Source organism: Prionailurus bengalensis, chromosome B4 (genome assembly GCF_016509475.1).
Source record: "Prionailurus bengalensis isolate Pbe53 chromosome B4, Fcat_Pben_1.1_paternal_pri, whole genome shotgun sequence".
Lineage (NCBI taxonomy): Eukaryota > Metazoa > Chordata > Mammalia > Carnivora > Felidae > Prionailurus > Prionailurus bengalensis.
In genome coordinates, this window is record NC_057358.1 from 119343718 (window position 1) to 119359617 (window position 15900).

Consider the following 15900-nt stretch of genomic DNA (forward strand, 5'->3'; position numbering starts at 1 on the left):
TAACTATCAAAAGCCTACAAAAACCCACAGTGAAATACTACACTTAAAAGTAAAACAATAGGGGCACCTGGGTGGCGCAGTTGGTTAAGCGTCTGACTTCAGCCAGGTCACGATCTCGCGGTCCGTGAGTTCGAGCCCCGCGTCGGGCTCTGGGCTGATGGCTCAGAGCCTGGAGCCTGTTTCCGATTCTGTGTCTCCCTCTCTCTCTGCCCCTCCCCCGTTCATGCTCTGTCTCTCTCTGTCCCAAAAATAAATAAACGTTGAAAAAAAAAAAAAAGTAAAACAATAGGAACTAAAAAATAGTTTCTAAATAGTTACTTTAGGAACTAAATAAGAATGCTTACTGTCATCACTACTTGTTGATCTCTGGGAAAGCTGATTAAATCCTTATTTAGCTGCTGAGAAAACTATAGCCCAAATGGAGTAAGTAATTATCAAGAGGCCACATAGCTATTAATCAAGACTGAAGTTTTGAAAGCGAATCTAACCAAAGGGTTTATATTTTTACTTGTGATAACAACGAAGGAATGTTCAACCAGGCACAACCAAGTAACTCCAAACATTCAGACTCAATTCCTTAGTTAAGTGAAGATTTGGTAGATAGCTTTGATTAATAGAATGAGGGCCGCCATAATCAGATAACAGAATAAATCCAATTTTCTCTTTGGTTAAGGGGGCAGAAGGGCTTCAAGGGAAGTTTGTTCAGTTAAATTGGATTGGACACATAACACTAAGGTATTCGTTTTTCAGTTATCATAGTAACGGCGACACTTTTCCTAAGACTATTCCAAATAACTGTAACAGGAAAAAGTTATATGGCATTGATCAGTAAATAGTCATTTATGGATCATTTTGTCTTTGTAAACGAATCACTTTGGAGCTATTTGGACCTTTTTATCATATTAAATAGAACGTTAGTACTGCCAAGGCATACATCTATTACTGTCTGTTACTCCTTTACTAGCCACTCAGGTGATTTCTTAGAAGCTTCTCAACATTCTACAAATAGAATTTATATATATTATATATATAATATATATAAAGATATTTTTTTAAGTAATCTCCACACCTAACAGGGGGCTCAAACTCACAACCCCCAGATCAAGAGTCACATGCTCCACTGACTAAGCCGGCCAGGAGCCCCTACAAATAGAATTTTTGTTGAATGTACAGAGGTCCCTTTTATAACATTTTCCTATTACAGTATCTTGAATGAGGCAGCTTTGAACTGAACAGTTCTTAATAATTTAAACATTTACAGATGGATTAAAACCTCTTTAATTTTTTCCCAATAAACTATGTAAATTTTACAGTAAATTTGTAAAACAATCAAACATAACTTTTACACTGCAGTGTCACCTGCTGTAGTAAATTCTAGTCCAGCTAAAATATGTACCATGAGAACCCCAAACAATACCACATTCTGTACTATAATCTAAAAAATGATAATAAGGATTAATAAACAGACTTTCGTTAGGCTGTTTCCTTCAAGACTTCAAAAATAGTGTCTAGTCATATGGCCACAAGCTACTCTATCAGAAATATGCAAGACTAAGCAATTTTACAAGAAGGACACACTAGATGTCGCTGTGGAACTCACTGTAGTTTGTAATACAGGTCCCTGCCCTGCCCCCTGCACGCCACCAACCCCATCCAAAAGGTTTCCAAGTGAAGAAGCCATTACCATTTTGTAAAAACAGAAATCCCCTTTGGATTTCTTTTGATTAGGGAAAACCAGGCACAAAGGCAGGTATTTTGTAAAAGCAAAGTGGCCTAAAGCAAACTTTTGGGTAGAGGAGGAAACCTGTATTTCTTACTATTGGAGAACTTTACTAAGTAGAGTCTGTCACTTGTAAATAACACTTAAAATGTTGATTTGCTAGGGGTTCCTGGCTGGCTCAGTTGGTAAAGCATGTGACTCTTGATCTCTGGTTTGTAAGTTTGAGTTTTACATTGGGTGTAGAGATTACTTAAAAATAAGATTTAAAAAAAAATTTTTTTTTAATGTTTATTTTTGAGACAGAGAGAGACAGAACATGAACGGGGGAGGGGCAGACAGAGAGGGAGACACAGAACCGGAAGCAGGCTCCAGACTCTGAGCCATCAGCCCAGAGCCCGGCATGGGGCTCGAACTCACGGTCTGTGAGATCGTGACCTGAGCTGAAGTCGAATGCTTAACCGACTGAGCCACCCAGGCGCCCCAAAAATAAGATTTTAAAAACAATGTTGAGTTGCTATTATTCCATGCTGGATTAAAAATGTGTTAGGGAGTTCCTGGCTGGCTCAGTCAGTAGAGCATGCAAGTCTTGATCTTGGGGTTGTGAGTTTGAGCCCCACCTGTGGCATGGAATTTACTTAAAATTTTCTTACAAAGCTATTACATTCCAATCATTATGTTCATTATCATTACACTAAAATGAGCATAAAGGTAGACTAATAGAAAGTCAATAAATAGGAAATAAGCAACCTTAATGATGCCTTATAATTTCCAATATAATATAACTTGATTATCAAGATTTTAAAATCAATTTAGGATAATTTACTAATGACAGCATAACTCTTTTATTATGTTTGTGATTTTTGACAGATGGAGACATTATCAGGACAATATGTCTTTATTTATTTATTTATTTATTTATTTATTTATTTATTTATTTATTTTTGATAGAAACAGAGCACAAGTGGGGGAGGGGCAGAGAAAGAAGGAGACCCAGAATCCGAAGCAGGCTCCAGGCTCCAGGCTCCGAGCTGTCAGCACAGAGCCCAACACGGGGCTCAAACTCAAAAACTGAGAGATCATGACCTGAGCCAAAGTCGTCGCCTAACCAACTGAGCCACCCAAGCGGCCCAGGACAATATGTCTTGATAGCTAAAGTATTCTTCCTCTTTCCTCTCTGCACCCCCTTTTAGGGTGTGAGATAAACAAAAATACAATTGACCCTTGAACAACACAGATTTGAACTGCGCAGGTCTGCTTACAGGATTTTTTTTCGATAAATACAGTAGTGTACTGTAACCAGAGCCATTTACATTACTAACTTACATATAGTAAATCCTGGAATACCCAAAACATCAGGGTAATCATTTTTTTTGTTTCTTTTTTCTAAAAAAAAAATTAAAGATTTAAAAAACTAATACATATAAATTGTTCAAAAGTTTAAATATATAAAAAAAAGATATAGTGAAAAGCTTCCCTCTTGCTCATGACCTCCAGCTATTCAATTTTCTACTGTATAGGCAACCAATGTTATTAGTTTCTGTGTGTATATCTTTGCAGAGACATTATACACACACACACACACACACACACACACACACACACACAATTACCCCTCTTTAACACAAATGATACTATATTGTGTTATTGTGTATATATCTTACTTTTTCATTTGACAGTATTTTGGAGATCTTTCTACATCAGTACAAAAGTTTCCAGTTCTATCTATCTATCTATCTATCTATCTATCTATCTATCCCTCCATTCATCCACAGTTGCACAGTATTCCATGTATGGCTGTACCTGAACTTATTTAACCCTATTGGTGGACTTATACATTGTTTCCAATCTGTTGTAGTTATAACTAATATCACAATGAATCATCTTGTTGCATACATTGTTTTGTTCCTAGAAGTGAGATGACTGGACTAAAAGGTAGATGCATTTGTGATTTTTAATAGATGGACATTGTCAGGCTATGTCTTGATAGCTAAGGTATTCTTCCTCTCTCTCTCTGCACCTCCTTTTAGTAGTATGTCTGTGAGATAAACAAAAATACAATTGACCCTTGAACAACATGGGTTTAAACTGCTCAGGTCTACTTAGAGGATTTTTTTTCAATAAATACAGGGTAGTATTGTAAATATACTTTCTCTTCCTTACAATTTTCTTAATATTTTCTCTAGCTTACTTTATTGTAAGAAGATAGTATATAATACATATACAAAGTATGTGTTAAATGACTATTTTATTGGTAAGGCTTCTGGTCAACAGAAGGCTATTAGTAGTTAAGTTTTGGGGGAGTTACAAGTTATACTCTCATTTTAGACTGTGTGTGGGGTCAGCATTCCCAACCCCAACATTGTTCAAGGGTCAAACTGTATGTGTAACCATGTACCATGCAAAGGCATTTAATCTTAAGTGGGACTGGAGCCAGCTGTATATTTTTAGTTTATGGGTTTTATTCTCGTTCTTCCCTTTATTACCTATTATTTGTCATTTGTCCCTCCTTGTAGTTGTCAACTGACTTGTATAACAGCTTCTCTGTTGCCCCCTCCTATTCTCACTTCTAATCTTTCAGCAGCTTAAAAAGCAAGTCTCCAAGTTTATTAGGTTTCTGTCAAGATCAAACTATATTCACTAACTTTATAATTTGTTTCTCAAATCAGAGATCAGAATTATACATTCGTTTTGAATCTGTAATCTGTTATTCAGATTTTTTATATGTAGTTCCTTCACAGTAAGACAGCTCTATATCTTAATATTTTTTCTAAATTATCCATATAGGGGCGCCTGGGTGGCTCAGTCGGTTAAGCGTCCGACTTCAGCTCAGGTCATGATCTCACGGTTCGTGAGTTCGAGCCCCGCGTCGGGCTCTGTGCTGACAGCTCGGAGCCTGAAGCCTGCTTCCAATTCTGTGTCTCCCTCTCTCTCTGCCCCTTCCCTGCTCATGCTCTGTCTCTGTCTCAAAAGTAAATAAACATTTTTTTTAAATTAAATAAATAAATAAATAAATAAATAAATAAATAAATAAATTATCCATATATATCTTGACGTGGCTGTAACAATTGTTAAACACAAAGAGTTGAGTTTAAAAATACATCAAATTGGGGTGCCTGACTGCCTCAGTCGTAAGGGCATGCGATTCTTTTTAAAAAACAGCCAGTGATTATCAATTCACCTTATTTTTTTATTTTTATGTTTTTTTAATGTTTATTTTTGAGAGAGAAAAAGAGTGCGTGCATGTGTGAGCAAGGGAAGGGCAGAGAGAGGGAGACAGAGGATCCCAAGCGGGCTCCTCAGCTGACAGCAGAAAACCCGATGGGGGCTCAAATTCACAAACTGCAAGATCATGACCTGAGCCGAAGTTGGACGCTTAACCGACTGAATCACCCAGGCGCCCTGAGCATGGCAACTCTTGATCGTGAGTTCTAGCCTAGCCCCACTTTGGGCATAGAGATTACTTAAATATATATGTAAAATCCATCAAGTACACATTCAAATGTTCTATAGATAGCATAGCATCTCAGAGTATAAGTGTATCAATATGATTCTATAACTGTTGTGCTACCAAGTGATTGTCTCTTGGCTCTAAATCCACTTCTCTACACTCACTCAGCCCTAGTACGGACAGGAGCAAGAAACTATTTTATGTTCCACCAGTAGGGGGTGCTAGAACAGAATGAAAGGCAGGACTAGCGAGTTGGGAGTTTGCTGTTGTTCCCGTTAGAATCCTTCACATCTTCACTCCTTCACTCTGACAGCAATAGTTATTTCCTGTTCCCAGTTTTTTCTAGCATTTCCAGAACCAGCCTTATTGAGTCCCCTCAGAGACACCAGCAGCAGTCAGGCAGTGCCTTCTCAGAGGTTTGGGTCCCAATTCCAGAAGGCCCCTCCTCCTAGCTGCTAAGTTCTAATATCCTCTGCCTCTTTCCTGTGTTCCTCCAGCAGCAGGGCTAGTAAATGCTTTCTGTGGTTATTATCTGTGACTTCGGTGTTTTTGTGCCTTTTCAGTTCTCCAGTGCCTGTTTAACCAATTCCCATATTAAATATTCTGTTAAAATAACTCATGTGGGTTTTTTTTAATGATAAAATGACTGTAGTTTCAGTTCATCAAGGAAAACAAGCATAAAATACTCAACCATCCACTTTGAATGAACACTTCAGTCTTTATAAAATGTCCATACTGCCTCATTCTCAGTAAAAGGAATGACATTTATTGAAATCACTCCTAGCTATCTAGAAAATCTTGAAAACAGGACAGTCTTGAAAAAGGGACAATGAAAAATTTTTGTAGACTGAACTGTTGGCTTCTAAAAATAATATAAAAACATCAAGGTAAATGGCAAGACACATAATCTATTTTAAGCTATGAATCTGTCGCATGACAAGTGGTTGTAACAAATGAATGCAAAGAATGTGACTACTCTAGTGATCCTTGAACTTAAAATTGAAACCATATCTCTAATAGATTTCTCTAAGACAGGCTTGGCAGCATGTAAACTGTTCAGCAAATATTTATGGAACACTTTTTATATGCACAGCTGGTGCTCTAGGTGTGGAGAATCCACTGATGAGCAAAACAGACCCTTGTAGAACGTATGAGCTCATAGACAATGTAAAGTAGGTAAATGCTTTCTCAGCCTCAGCAAATGGAACGAGTTCAGTTCTGCAGTTGAGAATGCCCAAAATAAGTAGGATTCAAGGAGAAATAACTAACTCCAGGACTAGGGCATAAAATGAACAAGTGAGCCAGGGATACGTTGCATCAGAAAGTAAAGATGTACTCAGAAAGTGATGGAACATGTTAAAAGAACACAAAAGCCAGGTTGGAGGGGCCCTCACTGGGATAATCTGAACATCAAAATAACAGTAATGTGTTATAACCAGAATCCATGGTAATAGAATCCAGAGTCTACACTGATAATAAACCAACAAAAAACAAATAGTAAATAAATAAACAAGGAAAGCTCATTGTTAGAATGGAATGGTCAACCACAAAAAATGTGAAGGAACAAGGATTTAGAAAATATCCATTTGGGGGGCTCCTGGGGGGCTCAGTCAGTTAAGCGTCCAAACTTTTGGTTTTAGCTCAGGTCATGATGTAACAGTCTGTGGGTTTGAGTCCTGAGTTGGGCTCCACACAGGCTTGAGATTCTCTCTTCCTCTCTCTGCTCCTCCCTGGCTTGTATGTGTGTGCATACACACTCCCTCTCAAAATTAATAAGTAAACTTTAAAAAGAAATGTATTCTGAAGTATTAGAGGTAAAACATAAGTCTGCAAATTACTCTGAAATGGCTCAGATTATATAGATGAATGGATGGACAGAGGCATCAATAGATGGATAGATAGATTAAAAAGAAACTTAAAGTGGTTGCAGCAAGGGGCACATGGGTGGCTCACTCAGTTAAGCGCTGGACTCTTGATTTCAACTCAGGTCATGATTCCAGCATCATGGGATAGAGCCCTGTGTCAGGCTCTTTGCTGAGTGTAGCGCCTGCTTAAGATTCTCAGTCTCTCTCCCTCTGACCCTCTCCTCCACACGCCCTTTCTCTCTCTCTCTCTCAAAAAAAAAAAAATAAATAAAATTGTGTGTGTGTGTGTGTGTGTGTGTGTGTGTGTGTGTGTGTGTTTTCTTCACTTCATATAGCCAGGGTCAACAGGATTTGTAAGGTTGATACCAAGGAGGCGGCCGGGAGGACTGGAAAGTTGGTTACATTCAGGGGGAATGAGCGAATAGAGGCAATATACTGAAGATAATGAAAACCGGTTTCATCTCTATCAGAGAAGGGAACTATAAATGTGGAAAGGAAAAAAGGCTAGAATGAATCCTGTGGTATTCTGGTTTGGAATTGGAGATATTAGCATGAACTCATGGTTTTAAAATAAAATATGATAGATTGATTTAAATGTGTTTGTGTGTGTATGTATATATGCTGAGAGAGCCTAGAAGCAATAACATCCCAGAGCAATAAGCACATTTTGGTCTCAGATCAAATGTTATTCTCCTCTAAAGAGAACCAGAGCTCTTTGGAGAAAAGGCTGATTCCAGAGCTGGGGGAGAAAAAAGTAGATGAGTCTGGGGGAAGGGGTGGAAGGATGGGTGAAATAGGTGATGGGGATTAAGACGTGTACTTGTTGTGATAAGCACCAGGCATGGTATAAAAGTGTTGAATCACTATATTGTACACCAGAAACTAATATTACACTGTTAACTAACTGGAATTTAAGTAAAAACTTAAAAATAATATTTTTTAATGTAAATAAATAAATAAATAGGAGGAATCTGGTACACTTGCTGTACCACAAAGTAACAAAGTGCTCAAAAACTGATGGGGACTTATCAAAAGAATACAGGATCAGCTTAAAGGGGTTTTATAGGCCAAATCTGTGTTAATATAAACACCAAAAGAATGTTTGTATTAGATTATAACTCATTGAATATGACAGGAATCCATTAGTCCACACTGATATAAATAAATAAATAAATAAATAAATAAATAAATAAATAAATGAAATATAAATAAATAATTAAATAAACGAAGAGGAAGTAAAGCACTTCCTTACTGTAGAATAATAAATATAGGACTGATAGAGTTAGGAAATCACCATTTGGTGCACCTGGGTGGCTTAATCAGGTAAGTGTCTGACTCTTGATTTTGGCTTAGGTCATAATCTCACTGTTTGTAAGATTGAGCCCAAATCGGGCTCAGGCTCTGGGTTGATGGTTCGGAGCCTGCCTGGGATTCTCTCTCTCTCTCCTCTCCCTCCCTCTCTCTGCTGCTCCCCCCACTTCTCTTTCCATGTCTCCAAATAAATAAGTAAATTTTTAAAGAATAAATAAGTTAAAAAAATTTTAAGAGTAATTATATTTCTATGTACACAGACTTCAGGTGTTTTTCATATTTTTAAAAAATGTTTATTTATTTATTTTGAGAGAGAGAGTGCAGGGTAGGACAGAGAGAGAAGGGGAGAGAGCAGATCCCAAGCAGGCTCCGTGCTACCATCACAGAACCCGACATGGTGCTTGAACTCTCAAGCTGTGAGATCATGACCTGAGCTGAAACCAAGAGTAGGACGCTTAACTGACTGAACTACCCTGGTGCCCCTATCATATTTTTTAAAAAAATAAAAAGTCGGTTCCTAAGCTTCAGCCATACCACTTAAATAATGAAGTGAATAATATTGATTATTTAATTCAGACATCTAGTCTGATCAAACACCCAGGAACAAATTATTCCACCATATAAATTTCCTAGGTAAGTAAATTAGGCAGTTGACAAAACCCTATTTTGATTTTCTCCTACTTTGTAATTTAAGTGATAAATGATTTAAATATTTTTCAAATTGACATTCTTGAAATCAAAAGAAGGAAAAAAGTTTCTTTCCCACATTTCCAAGCAACACAAATGATAGAAAATTTGAGTAATTGCTAGTGTTATGTAAGTTAACTGTAATTGTGTTAAGAGTCAGCAACATTCAGTTTCTTTCAGAAGAATAAAGTCAGTCAGTTAATTCCACTAACATTTGAAGTTATGGCTCTCTAAACAATGTGTTTGATTCCCTAAAGCTATTCCCAATGGACTCCCTTCCAAGTTTAGAGATATAATAGAATTTTCCCTGAACTTTCTTTATGTTTACAAATTTTAATTTCATTTAGGGGCTGACATTAGGTTAATTTCATTTAGGGTTGACTACAATGCAACTGTACTCATTTGTGAATAGTCCCCTTAGTTATCTAGAGCAAAAATATTTCATAAGTGACATGAGGTTTGAATTACAACAAAACTACAACACATTTCAGTTCATGATGACCCACTGCATAAACTTAGGTGTTAAGTATACTCTGTCCTACATCTCTAAGGCTGAATGGAACTATTTCTACTCCTTTCAGTAAAGCTTAATTCCTTCATTTTATATTCATTACTTTTTTTATTAATTTAAAAAAATTTTTTTTTCAACGTTTATTTATTTTTGGGACAGAGAGAGACAGAACATGAACGGGGGAGGGGCAGAGAGAGAGGGAGACACAGAATTGGAAACAGGCTCCAGGCTCTGAGCCATCAGCCCAGAGCCTGACGTGGGGCTCGAACTCCCGGACCGCGAGATGGTGACCTGGCTGAAGTCGGACGCTTAACCGACTGCGCCACCCAGGCGCCCCTTTATTAATTTTTTTTAATGTTTATTCATTCCTGAGACACACAGAGTATGAGGGGGAGGGGGGCAGCGAGAGAGGGAGGGAGACATAGAATCCGAAGCAGGCTCCAGGCTCTGAGCTGCCAGCACACAGCCAGATGTGGGGCTCAAACTCACAGATTGTCAGATCATGACCTGAGCCAAAGCCGGAGGCCCAACAAACTGAGCCACCCAGGCGCCCCTATTCACTACTTTTCATATTTGCTGTCCTTTGAGTATATATATTTCTCTCTAAAATTTCTTGTATTGTTACTAAGCCTGTGGCTATTGTCCATCTTTGAACCACTGATATGCCCTGTCTCCTTTTATACTTAAGCAGTTGCCCCATTTTGTACGGTGCACTGATGGTATACACCACAACTGTGCACGTGGTTCTTGTGCGTGCAACAACAATGTGAACGGTTTGAAGCAAACCAGATCTATGGAGATTCCCTTGTAGTAACTGAGCACTTTACATCCATGGCAAACCAGGTAACTCAGGATGTTCTCTCATTTTAGGGATAGGAAACTTGTGTCAGACTCATTCTATGGGCTCACGCTTTGAGTTCCTTAGATTATTGGTTCCTAAACCTGGCTGTTTATAGGAATCACCTGGGGATCTTAAAAAAATGGCAGATTCCAGGACTCCTCATCTGACTTAGTAAGTAGAATCTTTTGAGGTCTGAGAACATCTGTGTCTAAAAAGCCCCCCAGGTGCATTGATGAGAAACCATATTTGGGAACTTCTAACTTGTGACCACAAGGCCTCACTTAAAAGTTGTCAGGGTGGAGGCACCTGGGTGGCTCAGTCCGTTTAGCGTCCAACTCTTGATTTCAGCTTAGGTCATGACCTCAGGATTTGTGTGTTCAAGCCCTGCGCTGGGCTCCTCATGGTGACCATGAGGAGACTGTTGAAGATTCTCTCCCTCTGCCCCTCCCCTCCTCTTCTCATACTCCCTCTCCCCTCCCCTGCTCAGGCTCCTGCACTTTCTCTCTCTTGAAAAATAAATAAATAAACTTTAAAAGCTGTGAGGGTAGGGGCACCTGGGTGGCTCAGTCAGTTAGGCCTCCAACTCTTGATTTCAGCTCAGGTCATGATCTCATGGTTCACGAGTTGGTTCGTGAGTTCAACCCCTGCACTAGGCTCCATGCTGAGCCTGCTTGGGATTCTCTCTCTCTCCCTCTCTCTCTGCCCCTCCACTCCCCTGCTTGTGGCTCTCTCTCTCTCTCTCTCTCTCTCTCAAAAATAAATAAACTTAAAAAAAAAGTTTTTAAAAAGTTGTCAGGGTAGTAGATTATAGCCACTGAGTGACTAAAGTTGCCATCTATATGTGCAATTTCTATGAGGACTATTTTAGGGTCTGACATATCTAGGTATGCTTCTCCTCTGAGATAAAACATATTTTATGCTTTTAATTGCAGAAAGAAGGAAATTTCAAAATATCAAGAGATAAAGACTAGGTAAGAGTATTCCCCTGCCTTTATTTCCTATAAAATACAATATCCCTGAATATGCAGATAGAACTGCCACAGTTTTCATTCCCCTGCACCAAGATGGGTAACTTCAAGTGTCTTTACCTGGGCGCCAGAGCTCAGGGTGCACTTTGTACTCTTGGGATGTACTTTGGTAAAGGGATAGCCTCCAGTCTTACACTACGGTACTCTAGGCTCAACCTAGGATACCCTTCCAAAGAAGGATGGTGATCATTGGAACTTTTAAAACTTTTCAGAATGGAAATTACAGCCCCATTGTGAAGTCCATTTTATCTTATTTCAGATAGAAACAGATAAATTTCTTCCTATTCTCTTTATGGAGACATGAAAATAAACAAGCAAGATTTCTAATCAGGAGCACGTGGGTGGCTCAGTCAATTAAGCGTCTGACTTTGACTCAGGTAATGATCTCGGGGTTCGTGAGTTTGAGCCCTGTGTTGGGCTCTGTGCTGACAGCTCAGAGCCTGGAGCCTGCTTCAGATTCTGTGTCTCCCTTTCTATCTGCCCCTCCCCTGCTCGTGGTCTGTCTCTGTCTCTCAAAAATAAATAAACATTAAAAAATTAAAAATTTTTTCTAATAAAAAAGACAATATCTAAAGTGCTTGAGGATATTACTTGGTTTTTTTCCCCTTTTTTAGGAAAAGGAACTTCAGTCTACCTTGCATAATTTATTATATCCCTCTATTAGATGGCTGTGGTAGGAATTATGTAAGGATTTTCTGTGATTTGCCCATGCAGGGATGATCCTCAAATCGATAAGTGTTAACCTCTAGTAAGTTTACAAATGCCTGTTGGAAAGTTCTACTTGAATGTCCTATTTCTCTAGCATCTCCAATTCTGTTTATCTCTCAAATATGGTTCTGTGTTAGAATTGGCCACAAGGGAAATCTGTGCAGGATTTCAAAGGCAGAAGTGAAGCACTTAGGCTCTGAAGGTCAGTGTAAGACGTGAGGCGCTACAGCAGCCCACGCACACACATGTTGATCTGCTGGCTTACCTGGGAGTGGAGCAGTGGCCAAGTGAGGAACTCTTTCAGCAACTCCAGGACCTTCTTCAGTTTCTCTGAGCCCTGGCCCAGATGTATGTGCAGCACCTTGGCTCCTATGAGCACTTGCAGCATGGCTCCTGCAGGTACCTGCATTTTTGACATTGTAGGTAGTAAGAAACAGATGCATGGTCTAGTTTATCCTCTTGAGATCCAGTTTGTCTTTGTGGGTTCCAGTTTGTCCCTGCTCATCCTCACTTCATGTCCAGCTTTCCTGCCTGATTGTACGCTCTATCGATTTATTGCAATTTCAGATGAAACCCCAGACACAGAGGAAACTTCTTCTCCAGCTCCCACAATTTTAAAGACCTAGTCTCTAAAATAAACCTTATTTCATATGACTCATAGTGATTATGCTCCTCTGGTCAAACTCCGATACAGACAATGGTATTGGAAGTAATTCCAGAAAAACTAAACCTTCAAAATGGGTTCTATGAATTTGTTCTGGTTTATCCGATCTGATTGGATTTAAAGGCTCTGATGACCAGTTGTCAATGATAAAGGTGACACTGGTTGTGCATGGGATTCATTACGAAAAACAGTTTCTTAAATCATCACCTATGGTGACGGACAACTGTAATCAAGTGCCTAAATAAGGCAAGGCTTTGGATAACCATGTAGATGCTTCTATAAATTTTTAAACAAAAATAAGAAACACAATGGAGTTGGTTGGTTTATCCTAATTATGTTGGATAACTGCGGGAAAAGAAATGTGATGAGCTTAGGGCTTTAAATGTTCAGTTCTAGTAAAGGATCAGAAATCTTACCAAATCCAAAATCTAATCCTGATTTACAACTGAATTTCCAATCTTGAAGGTCTCATGTTAAAATTAGTTTTTGTTTTTGTTTTTGAGCAGCAGTGGGAGCCTGAATATTGGAATGGTAATGGGCACCTATGGACAGATTGATGACACTAAGATCGTGAACTTCTAAATTTGCTGACCTCTTTTGCCATTAACAGCCCTTCCTCCTTTGCTTGAGGAGTTTAGTCTCTCCTTACCTGTAAAATCTGTAATGACCCATCCTTAGGTAGTTAGTTGCCTTGTAGGGTCTGCTGATCCTCCTCAAGATTTATTATCAGCACCTCTCACAGCTTTTACACCCATTGCAGGAGATCCTAGAAGATAAATAGTATGCAAAATTTATATTGACAGAAACCTGGGCAACATGTATGGGGATGGAGACAAAGAATGCTGGGTTGGCTGCATGGTAGTCACCCTCCGGGATGGCCCAAAGATGCCTACCACACTACCACATTGTATCTGGATTGGTCTGTGATCAATAAAATACAGAAGTGCTGGTGTGTCATTTCTGAGATTAGGTTATAAAGGTCACTGCAGCTTCTCTCTTGGTTGCTACTGTCTTCCTTGAATTACTCACTCTGGGGGAGCCATGACATAAGCAGCTCTATGGAGAGGTCCATTTGATAAAGAACTGGAGTGTCCTGCCAATGGCCAAGTTAGGGGGCTTGGAATCACGTCTTCCAGCCCTAGAGACCACAGTCCCAACCAACACTTGACAGCGAACCCATGACACACCCTGAGCCAGGCCATCCAGTTGAGCCTCTCCCAGATTCCTGACCCTCAGAAAATGTAAGATAATAATTGTTTATTGTTTTATGCTCTTAAATTTGGAGACAATTTTATAAGTAGTGATAACTAAAATGGAACAGAATGAATATAATGGTAGATAAAGCCCACTTTATTTATTTTTTAAATGTTTATTTATTTTTGAGAGAGATCGCAAGTGGGGGAGGAACAGAGAGAGGGGGTCAGAGGATCGGAAGCGGGCTCCGGGCTGACAGCAACGAGCCCAATGTGGGGCTCAAACTCATGAACTGTGAGGTCATGGCCTGAGCCGAAGTCAGACGCTCAACCGACTGAGCCACCCAGGCACCCAGACCAAGCCAAACTTACTGATATGGGTGCAGTAAACAGTGTCTCAGTCCATCGTTTTAGCTCAAATTGCTGAGAGGGACTTTGACAGTTTAGCTGAAATTTAAATTCACTGGTAGCTCATATTAAATGAAATTAAAATGCCAGACTTGGTACACTGAATAGGAAAGGTTTTTTAAAATTATTATTCTTTTATAAGTAGGCTCCTTGCACAAGGTGGGGTTCAAACTCATGATTCTGACATCAAGAGTCACATTCTCTACCAACTGAGTCAGCCAGGTGCTCCCTGAATAGGAAAGTGTTGACAAAGATTCTCTCCTTGACCAGACCTTAGTTAGGCTCCTCTGAGCTTCCTTTTCAATTAGGACTGTCCTTGGACATGTCCTCCAAGAGCCCACCTATAGCAAGAATTCTGTCAAAAAGAATGAAATCTTTCCATTTGCAACAACATGGGTGGAGCTGGAGAGTATAATGCTAAGCAAAATAAGTCAGAGAAAGACAAATACCATAGGATTTCACTCATATGTGGAATTTAAGAAACAAAACAAATCAGCAAAGGAAAAAAAAGAGAGAGAGAGAGAGAGGGACAACCAAGAAATAGACTCTTAACATCAGAGAACAAACTGATGGTTACCAGAGGGGAGGTGTGTGTGGGGATGGGTGAAATAGGGATGGGGTTTAAAAGAGTACACTTACCATGATGAAGAATAAATAAATAAATAAATAAAATGGGGGAAAAAAATAATTGTCACCTTAGTAACTTAGGTTAGCAAAAAATCTCCCAACCTTGTTATCTATTTAATTTACTTCTTCTTTTAGTAATCTCTACACTCTATATGGGGAATGAACTTACAACCCTGAGATCAAGAGTCACATGCTCCATCAACTGAGCCAGCCAGGCACCCCACCTAGGCATGATATCTGATCACCCTCAATACCTTATCAAATTCATCATCCCCCAAGTAATATCTGATTATCTTGGCCTGCCTTCAGTAAGAATCCTGTTAGGTCAATTTAGCAAGATTTCCCCTACCTTCTTAGTAACTTACCATCCAGTGACCCCTTCACCAGCTCTGCTTCTTGGCTAAAATCCCCACAGTTAGACATTGTCTCATTGAGTTCTCATAAACTCTGCAAGATGGATGTTACTCTCATCCCAGGACCAGGTAATTTGTAATTTGTAATTTCAGTGCAAAATGAAGGCCTCTTGTTCACAAATTATTAAGAATTCCAAAATGGTGACAACAGAGCATTAAATCAAGCACAGGCTCTGTACAACGGTACAAGCCGATGGGGCTGCTCCCTGCTTCCATGCTACTTTGAAGAAGCAAGTTCAGGGGTGCCTGGGTGGCTCAGTCAAATGTCTGACTTCAGCCTGGGTCATGATCTCATGGTTTGTGGGTTTAAGCCCTGCATTGGGCTCTGTGCTGACAGCTTAGAGCCTGGAGCCTGCTTTGGATTCTGTGTCTCCCTCTCTCTCTGCCCCTCCCCTCCTTATGTGTTGTCTCTGTCTCTCAAAAATAAGTAAACGTTGAAAAAAAAAATTTTTTTTTTTTAAAAGAAACAGGTTTAT